At 40.5% G+C, this 9,990-nt stretch overlaps 1 non-coding gene across 1 annotated transcript; it reads left to right on the top strand.

Annotated features, from left to right (window-relative positions):
• The first annotated feature begins 4,484 nt into the window (after positions 1 to 4,484).
• On the top strand, positions 4,485 to 4,557 carry trnaf-gaa (transfer RNA phenylalanine (anticodon GAA)). The gene has a single exon. It is a non-coding gene; the product is annotated as a tRNA-Phe (tRNA).
• The last annotated feature ends 5,433 nt before the right edge of the window (positions 4,558 to 9,990 follow it).

Genomic DNA, 9,990 nt, shown 5'->3' with positions numbered 1-9,990 from the left:
ACCAAACAAACACTATACAAAACACAGGGTTGAAACCCAAACAAAAGCGAGGAGTACCTCGAATAAATAACATAAGCACGAGACGTGTAATCATCTGCAAAATCCACAATAGTACGAAAGCTAAAATACACAGCACAGGTACTCACACGAACAAACAGACAGGACAATCGACAGGACAATGGTAAACCAAGGACACACTTATACAATTACTAATCACTGGGAATAGGGGCCAGTTGTGATTAATGAAAGTTCCGGAGGAATCCGTGACATGTGTAGATTGATGAGGAACATGTTTAATTTAATTTAGAATAATGCTGTAATGTAACAAAATGTGGAAAAAGTCACTGGGTCTGAATACTTTCCGAATGCACCGTATGCAAATACATGCTAGAATGCGCCAAAAGGATCTCGCTTGCTCATGCTTGTTCTGCCCACAATTATTAATTTGCTCCCATTGGAAATGACAGGCTGTGGTCTATCTTGGGTTAGTTCTAAAAATATTTAGCTGTGAGTACTAATCCCACATGGGGAAGATATATTTTTTCCAAATACTTTATTTCCAATATTCATCCCATGCCCACACACCTCTAATTCTGAAAAGGGAAAGTATACCTGTGAGAGGGGTCGCCCTGGTAGTAGTTGCAGGTTTTTATACACTACCCAAAACCAATCTGAGTTAATTTGACAATTGGAAAAAGAGCTACTTCGTAAATACTGCAACGTGTGGTGGATTGAATTGAGCCACTCATTTTAATTTTCAAGGTGATGATTGCACTTTTCCTCCTAAATGTGAGCATACTTTTTTCTTGCGCCCCATGGTGGATTCAAACTTATACCGCAAGTGGCAATAGATGTCAGGAACTCTGAGCTTTACCACTGTGAGATAAAGGTCATTTTATTATCAGAGCGTGCCAGTGGACTTCTGGTAAGAATGCTTTAATGATAAAATGTTGGGCTCATGTACAACTACGTTAATTTATAAATATTTATGAGCAATTCCCCCTACCCACAACTTCTCACCTGAGGTGTGTTCAGTTTGCTTGAATGTTTGCTACGTTTTGGAATGGTTTGTACTGAACGACACGTTTCCCAAAATCGTTCTTGTATGTGCTTGAAGACATTGAGGTACATTTGCTCTTGTTTGGTGGGGGTGGCGAGGTGTGGCTTGAAGCAATGAGTGACGTATTTAAAGGGCAGTATCCATGCTGACAGCGTTCCCCAATCCACAACCCAACCCCTTCCCGTTTTTCAACTGGTCGTTCAGGACAGCACCGTTTCTGTTCAATTGAAGATTCCAGAACGTAAAAGCTTACTGAACGCAGCCCAGAATGGATCTTTTGCAAATTTGAAGGGGTTGGGCAAAGGCTTAAATTGGGGTTGAGAGTTAACCTTTAAGGCAGGCATGTCATACTTATTCCACGGAGGGCTTTTCAATTTAAACCTAGACACCCACGTGAGGGGAGTTCCTTACTAATTACACCGGATCTTCGCAGCTAGCTAGTTGCTACCAAGTGGCTATTGTGGCTAACGCCCTTGTCCAGAAGCATGCACCAGTTAGCCTCGAGCTAGGCCCATCTCCCGGTTAGCAAACAAAGTACACCACCTACAATACCTCTCTTGCCAATTGGCCTGGACCCTTTGTCGACACGGAGACGCGCCGATCCATCACGACTGGTCTGCTGGCGTAATTCGGCCGATATGCTCTCAACCGGCCTCTGCGTCGCAGATGTTGGTGATGATCCTTCTGCTAGACCCGGATTGCTAGCTTCCTGAATGCCGTGTCTCCCGCTCGCCTAGCGTAGTAATCTGCTACCGAAAAGCTCCCTGTTTCATCTATTGCTGCTCATTGGACCCTATGATCACTCGGCTACACAGCTGATGCCTGCTGGACTGTTCATTAACACGGTACTTCATTTTGTTTAGCTGTCGGCCCCAGCCTCGATCTCAGGCCCTGTGTGTAGCTAACTGACCCTCTCTGCCCATTCATCGCCATTTACCCGTTGTTGTTGTCCTAGCTGTTTATCCGTTGTTGTCTCACCCGTTGTTGTCTTAGCTCTTCCAATCAACACCTGTGATTGCTTTATACCTTTCTCTAATGTCAATAGGCCTTGTTTAGGGCAGCTCTCATTGTTTTATTTTACTGCGGAACCCCTAGTCCTGCTCAACATGCCTCAGATAGCCACCTTGTCCCACCCCCACACATGTGGAGACCGCACTTAGCTTAACTGGCGCCTCCAGAGATGCAACCTTTCTCATCGTCACTCAATGCCTAGGTTTACCCCCACTGTACTCACACCCTTGTCTGTACACTATGCCCTGAATCTACCCTACCACGCCCAGAAATTAGCTCCCTTTATTCCCTGTTCCCAAAGCACTGGACGACCAGTTCTTATAGCCTTTAGCCGTACCCTCATTCTACTCCTCCTCTGTTCCTCTGGTGATGTAGAGGTTAATTTAGGCCCTGTGTGTCCCCAGGCACTCTCATTTGTTGACTTCTGCAACCGTAAAAGCTTTGGGTTCATGCATGTTAACATCAGACGCCTCCCTAAGTTTGCTTTATTCACTGCTTTAGCACACTCCGCCAACCCTGATGTCCTAGCCGTGTCTGAATCCTGGTTTAGGATTGCCACCAAAAATTCTGACATTTCCATCCCCAATTACAACATTTTCCATCAAGACAGAACTGCTTAAGGGGGCGGAATTGCAATCTACTGTAGAGATTGCCTGCAGAGTTCTGTCATACTATCCAGGTCTATGCCCAAACAGTTTGTGCTTCTACTTTTAAAGATCCATCTCTCCAGAAACAAGTCCCTCACTGTTGCCACTTGTTATACATAATAGGATTCAATCTTAGTCCTGTATTGACGCTTTGCCTGTTTGATGGTTCGTCGGGGGGCATTGCTGGATTTCTTATAAGCGTCCGGGTTAGAGTCCCTCTCCTTGAAAGTGGCACCTCTACCCTTTAGCCCGGTGCAGATGTTGTCTGTAATCCATGGCTTCTGGTTAGTGTATGTATGTACGGTCACTTTTGGGAAGACATCAATGCACTTATTGATGCAGCTGGTGACTGATGTGGTATACTCAATCTATCTGCAATATTAAAGTTGATCTACCCACAAAAAATATGTTATAATTTTGTATTATTTTATTATGGCCATACACTTCTAAAACCAAAGTTGCGCCCCTGTGTACATTACCAAACATATTTTCGATGTTTAATGGAAACTCTGCCATTCAAAAAATATCAGAGCGATGACCCTTCCACTGTTTTGGTAAAACCCTTCCATGGTCTGGTAAAAAGCTGATGCATGGGACTGGAGAAATGTATTCTCCAGTCTGCAAGTGTATTCTCCACTTGCAGACTTGTTTACGTGTTGCTGTGCGTTTTGTTGCCAACCTTACTTTGCTACCTGACAACTTTACGGGTTTTACTTTTTAATTACCGTTTATATTTTTAGTTTTTCCCTCACTCAACTTTTTTAAATTCAACTTTTTCACTCCGGACGCTTTATCTGGACATGGTTCGTCAGGACTTCCAACAGCCGAAGCTAAGTAGTAACATTAACATGATGCCTTCTAATTGCAGTCGCTGTACTCATAATATACAGGGGAAAGATCGCCTTACGGCGAGGATAGCTGTGCTGCAAGCCCAGCTTCAGACGCAATCGTTAGGCAAGGGTAATTTCAGTGTAGGAAAGGATGAAACGGCGTCTGTGCCACCAGTAAGTACAGATAGTAACATTAGTACAAATCCCCTCGCAAATCCCCAGCCGGACAACTTTCTCATGGCTTCTGGAGGGAAATGCTGTAGGAATGCTCAACCGGTGTCGCTCATTCAGCCGACAGAAACTTTCAACCGGTTTTCCCCATTAAGCAGCGAGTCTGAGGCCAAGCCCTCTCTGGTCTCTACTCCTCCGGTTACGGGGTCTGCGTCATTTGAGTGGGTTGAGTCACTGATGTGATCTTCCTGTCTGGGTTGAACATTTGAACATCTTGGCCATGTTCTGTTATAATCTCCACCCGGCACAGCCAGAAGAGGACTGGCCACCCCTCGTAGCCTGGTTCCTCTCTAGGTTTTGGCATTTCTAGGGAGTTTTTCCTAGCCACCGTGCTTCTACACCTGCATTGCTTGCTGTTTGGGGTTTTAGGCTGGGTTTCTGTACAGCACTTTGAGATATCAGCTGATGTAAGAAGGGCTATATAAATACATTTGATTTGATATTCACTCTAAAATTCAAAGCCAGAGCCATGACATCAACATAAACCATGTTTTGAGGCTTTACATTGCTTGTTTACAATGACATTGTATACAAACAATTAAGTAAAACAAGCTTATATTCTGGGTTCTGATGGTGTACGACAGTTGAACTAAGCTCATGAGGCACTTATAACGTATACTCTTAAAGAATCAGTGGGAATGTAACGTTAATGTAAAATACCAAAAAGTGGAGTTACTGATCGCAGTTGTCTGTTTTTGTATCGTGGCCGAAATAGCTCAGTTGGGAGAGCGTTAGACTGAAGATCTAAAGGTCCCTGGTTCGATCCCTGGTTTCGGCAGTTAGTTTTTCCTGTGTAGCATAGTCTCGCGGAACTGTCCTTTTAATGCTTGCAAAACACCGGTACGCTACCTGATGGGTGTTTTGCCTTCATTTTGCACTACCTGCGTTGATGCCAGCTACATAGAAAGGCTGCCTCTCTCGTTCTGTTCTCATTTTATATTCACAACACCCGGCCCGTATATGGATGGAACAATGACGTTATAAACACAGAGTTTCTAAACCCAGAGACGCAACATCGCGAGATTTACGGGAACGCTTGGAAGCAAACTAAATAGACCAATCCGGGGATATTAATTTATTTATTTATTTTATTAATAGCAAATCCATACAGGAAGTACATGTGGGAACACAAGTATATATACATAGTATACAAAGGACAATTGGGCTTGAGGTACAATATCATAAAGGGACATACATACACTTAGAATTCTGACAGCCTTTTTGTTAGTAGAGTATTTAATTGTCTTAAAATATAGTTCAATTTATTTTTGTAAAGGTAATAAAATGTGGTGTTTCGTTTAAAAAAAATTATTTGTGAATATGAGATTTGGCATAAAGAATAATGAAATTAATTACATAAACGTGTTTCAGTTTATTTCTATTGTAGGTAAAGAATCCAAGCAGTACATCTCTCCACAATAGTGTAAAATCTTCATAAATGTGTTCAATTATAAATCTTCTGATGTCTTGCCACAGTTTCCTTACATGAATACAATGCCAAAAAAGATGCAACACTGTTTCTGGGTGGTCATTACAAAAGGGACAATTTGAGTTTATGTTTTCCTTAAACTTCTTCATTTAGTGATTGGCAGGATAATATTTATGAACAATTTTAAAGGAAACTTCCTTAATTTTGTTAACAAGTAGGTATGTGCACCAGCGACTCCTGTGGCGGGCCAGGCGCAGTGCGTGCTAACCAAGGGAGCCAGGTGCACGGTGTTTCCTCCGACGCATTGGTGTGGCTGGCTTCCGGGTTGGAGGCGCGCTGTGTTAAGAAGCAGTGCGGCTTGGTTGGGTTGTGTTTCGGAGGACGCATGGCTTTCGACCTTCGTCTCTCCCGAGCCCGTACGGGAGTTGTAGCGATGAGACAAGATAGTAATTACTAGCAATTGGATACCACGAAAATTGGGGAGAAAAGGGGGTAAAATTTATTWAAAAAAATAAAAAAACAAGTAGGTATGTGTGTGGCAACATCCAAACTTTTTTCCAACAGATATTATCAATAAATCTGTTCCAATAAGGCATGACATAAGGTGTAGATACAACATCCTGCTGAAACAAGGTTTGTATCGCTCTGTTGTTGAATGGACCAAAAGATAAACAAATCTTTCCTACTGATGAGTCAACAGGGTTAATGGGAGGTAGGCTCTGAGGATCAGGTATTGACACGTTCCTGAATAATAAAGCAATAACTGAGGGAATGGCATCTAAAACAATTGCTAAATCTTTAGGTGTTACAGGGACCTTGTAAAGTGATAAGAATTCCTTATAACTAAGTAAAAATAGAATATTATTTCGGAACCAATATTTAAAAAACAAATAAGTATTTTTATACTATATATCCTGATTATTCCATAAATAATATCTGTGTGGAGAAAATTTATGCTAATAAATTAAGGACCATGACAAGAAAACCTGCCGATGAAAAGCAGAAAGTTTCACTGAAACTTTGTCAATATTATAATTGCAAACCAACATGAAGTTAAGGCCACCAAAAGTAGAGAAGACATGATGAGGAATAAAATTCCACATAGATGTGGGTCTTCTTAGGAATTATTTTATCCAAAGGATTGTCACGACTTCCGCCGGTCCATCTCCTTGTTCGGGCGGTGTTCGGCGGTCGACGTCACCGACCTTCTAGCCATCATTGATCCATTTTTCATTTTCCATTGGTTTTGTCTTGTCTTCCTACACACCTGGTTCCAATCCCATCAATTACATATGGTGTATTTTACCCTCTGTTTCCCCTCATGTCCTTGTCGGAGATTGTTTTGTTTGTATGTGATGTGCATTTTAGTATTGGTGTGCGACGGGTTTTGTACCCACTTGTTATTTTGTACATTTTTGTTGTTTTGGAGTTTGTCAGTATTTATTAAACAACTCCGTTTTTACCAAGTTCGTTCCCAATGCGCCTGACTTCCCTGCCACCAACACGCACCCCTTACAAGGATCTTAAAAGTATTATTTAAGGTAGTAAAGTCCAGAAAAAATCAGCCCCCCATACTCATAAGTGTTCATTACAAAAGTTTTCCTAATGTAATGAGTACGGTTTCTCCACAGAAAGTTGAAAAGCATCTGGTCTATCTCCTTGCTTATTTTACCGTCAAGATATAAAGATAGAGCGCCATATGTTAGCCTAGAGATACCGTTAGCCTTGGTTATTAGGACTCTTCCTTGACTTCTTCCTTGAAGTCCCTCTAGCCATCGATTTAGCTTCTTCTGGGGTTTTTTAATAAGAGGGTTCAAACTTAGTAAGCCTCTAGACTTCTGATCCTTAGTAATGGTTATGCCTAAATATGTAAGTTCTTCTTTCACTGGAATACCATAATATGAAGGTGTCGCACAATCTTTTACAGCCATGAGTTCACATTTATTAATGTTAAGATGTAGACCAGACGCTTTGGAAAAAGATTGTATCACATATGGGAATTTGGTTAGCGTCTTTCAGAAAAAGTGTAGTATCGTCAGCTAGCTGGCTTATAATAATTTCTTTACCAGCTATGGAAATACCTTGTAAAGGACTATTATTTAAGGAATTTGTAAGAAGTTGGGTGATTAATAAAAACAGATACGGAGAGATAGGACAGCCTTGCCTAAATCCTCTCTTTAACTCAAATCTAGGTGAGGTGCCATATTTCAATTTGATAGAGCTGTTACCATTTGTATAGAGAGTCTTAATAGCCTTACAGAAAAAATCCCCAAAGCTAAGTCTCTCAAGGGAGTGGAAGAGGAACTGATGCTCTACTGTGTCAAATGCCTTACAAAAAATAATATGAAGCTATCCTCGGTTATTAGGTCTGAGTAGTCAAGTATGTCTAATACTAGTCTGATATTGTTAGAAATATGTCTGTTCCTCATAAAGCCAGACTGTTTCATCAATGATTGCATCCAGGACTTCTTTAAATATTTTTGCAAGTAGTAAGGCTAATATCTTATAGTCATTATTAAGAAGACAAATTGGACGCCAGTTATCGATGAGCAGCACTTCTTTTTTAGGCTTAGGTATCAGTGTTATTAACCCCTGAGTCATTACTTAGGTATCAGTGTTATTTACCCCTGACTCATTGTAGGAGGGAGAACATTGTTTTTAATACTCTCTAAAAAGACTTCAAATAGGAAGGGAGCTACTTGTTCAGAAAATAATTTGTAAAATTCTGATGTAATTCCATCAACACCTGGTGATTTATTGTTCTTTAGATGTTTGTTAGACTCTATAATCTCTTCAATTTTGATGGGTTCATCACACTGTTTAGAATCTATATCACTGATAGAGTGAACATTATTCAGCGAGTCAAAAAATATCTATGGATTCCTGACAGTACGTAGAGCTATACAATTTCCTGTAAAAATTGCTACAGTATGTAGCTATTCATTTTTAGTAATCTGTAATAACACCATCAATGTTTAACTTATGGATAGTGTTATTTGTAGAGTGAAATTTCTCAAGTCTAAAGAAGTAGGAGAAGTGTTCTCCCTCAATCCATTTTTTCCTAGATCTAATAAAGGCTCCTTCTACTTTTAATCTATATATATTATCCAGTTAATTTAATCTATATATATTATCCAGTTGATCTATATATATTATCCAGTGTATTTAATCTATATATATTATCCAGTTGATTTAATCTATATATATTATCCAGTTGATTTAGTCTATATATATTATCCAGTTTATTTTGTAACTGATTCAGTTCCATCTTCTCCTCCCCCGAGAGGCCGGCTGGGGACCTCTGAGAAAGGCAAGTTATCTTAATGATCACAATTTCCTCCTCAGCTCTTCTGGTCTTAGCAAGATTACTACCATATTTCTAAGGTACTTGAACACCTCAAATTTAGAGCTCTTGCAGTTCTTGCAATGATATCTTTCTTCACAAGCCCTTTCCCAAAAGTGTGAGAGCAGATCTTTAACCTCAAATTTAACTACATCATTATTTAATAACAAGCTATTTAGCTTCCTGTAGGATGCTCTACCAAGGTTAGTATCAGGGATAAATATTTTGATATCAATGTAAATGGCCCTATGGTCTGTGGTAGTACAAATAGTTGTAGTACAAATACAAGTAGTACAAATATTTGTAGTAACACACTCACTATCAATACATTTGGATATAAGCCAAAAATCTATTCTGGACTGTCTGGAACCTGTTTTGTTACTCCAAGTGAATGATCTGTCAGCCGGAAACCTCTCTCTCAATATATCAGTAAGATCAAACTTTTCCATAAAAAGTATTAAATCCAAATTCTGACTGGTTGGCCTACCTGTATGCCCCTTTAAAACAGTATCTTAGTTACTGTATGCATAAAAAATAAATACAACATTCAGTCTTCTTCATAAGTTTGTAAACAAAATAGGCCTTCTGGTCTGGTCATACAAGAACAAACTAATAATTTGAGGTACCTGAGTATTCCGAAAAAAACAGTCACCTGATGCTTGTTAGTGTAACGGCTGTCGTCGGAAGAAGGTGAAGACCAAAACGCAGCGTGGTAAGTGTTCGTCATGTTTAATAGAAACTGAACACTAAAAAGCAAAAACAACAAAGTGACAACCGAAACAGCTCCGTCAGGTGCAACACACACTAAACAGAAATAAATCACCCACAACACAAAATGGGAAAACAGGCTACCTAAGTATGGCTCCCAATCAGAGACAACGATAGACAGCTGCCTCTGATTGGGAACCACACCAGGCCAAACACATAGAAAACCAACAACATAGAAAAAAGAACAGACTGCCCACCCTAGTCACACCCTGGCCTAACCAAAATAGAGAATAAAAAACCTCTCTAAAGCCATGGCGTGGCAGTAAGGTAACGTTAATCAGTACAAGGAAAATGAGAATACCATGGCTGAAACCATCAATCTGTTCCTTCTGGTGAGATTCTAGGGAGGAATATGGATTTCTGAACTGTTGATGAAGCCTCGTCCTCCGACGAAGTAAGCAGCCTTTCCCTCATTTCGTGCTTTCTTGATCGTTGGCCACAACTTGTTCCTTCTTTCTATGTCCTCCAGGCTGAGATGCTCGGCGAAACACAGACCATGGCTCTGAAGGAAGGCGTTCTTCCTAGCAGCTTTCCAGACAGCATCCTTGTAGAATCTGTTAGTGAAGAGGATGATGATACCTCTTGGTCTTGAATCGTTTTGCTGTTGCTTCTTGCTGAGGCGATGCACAACGTCGATGGTATCACCAACTTTGTTCTTCTCTGCAGGCATA

Source organism: Salvelinus sp. IW2-2015, linkage group LG17 (assembly GCF_002910315.2).
Source record: "Salvelinus sp. IW2-2015 linkage group LG17, ASM291031v2, whole genome shotgun sequence".
Classification (NCBI taxonomy): domain Eukaryota; kingdom Metazoa; phylum Chordata; class Actinopteri; order Salmoniformes; family Salmonidae; genus Salvelinus; species Salvelinus sp. IW2-2015.
This window is presented reverse-complemented; position numbering and strand designations above follow the sequence as displayed.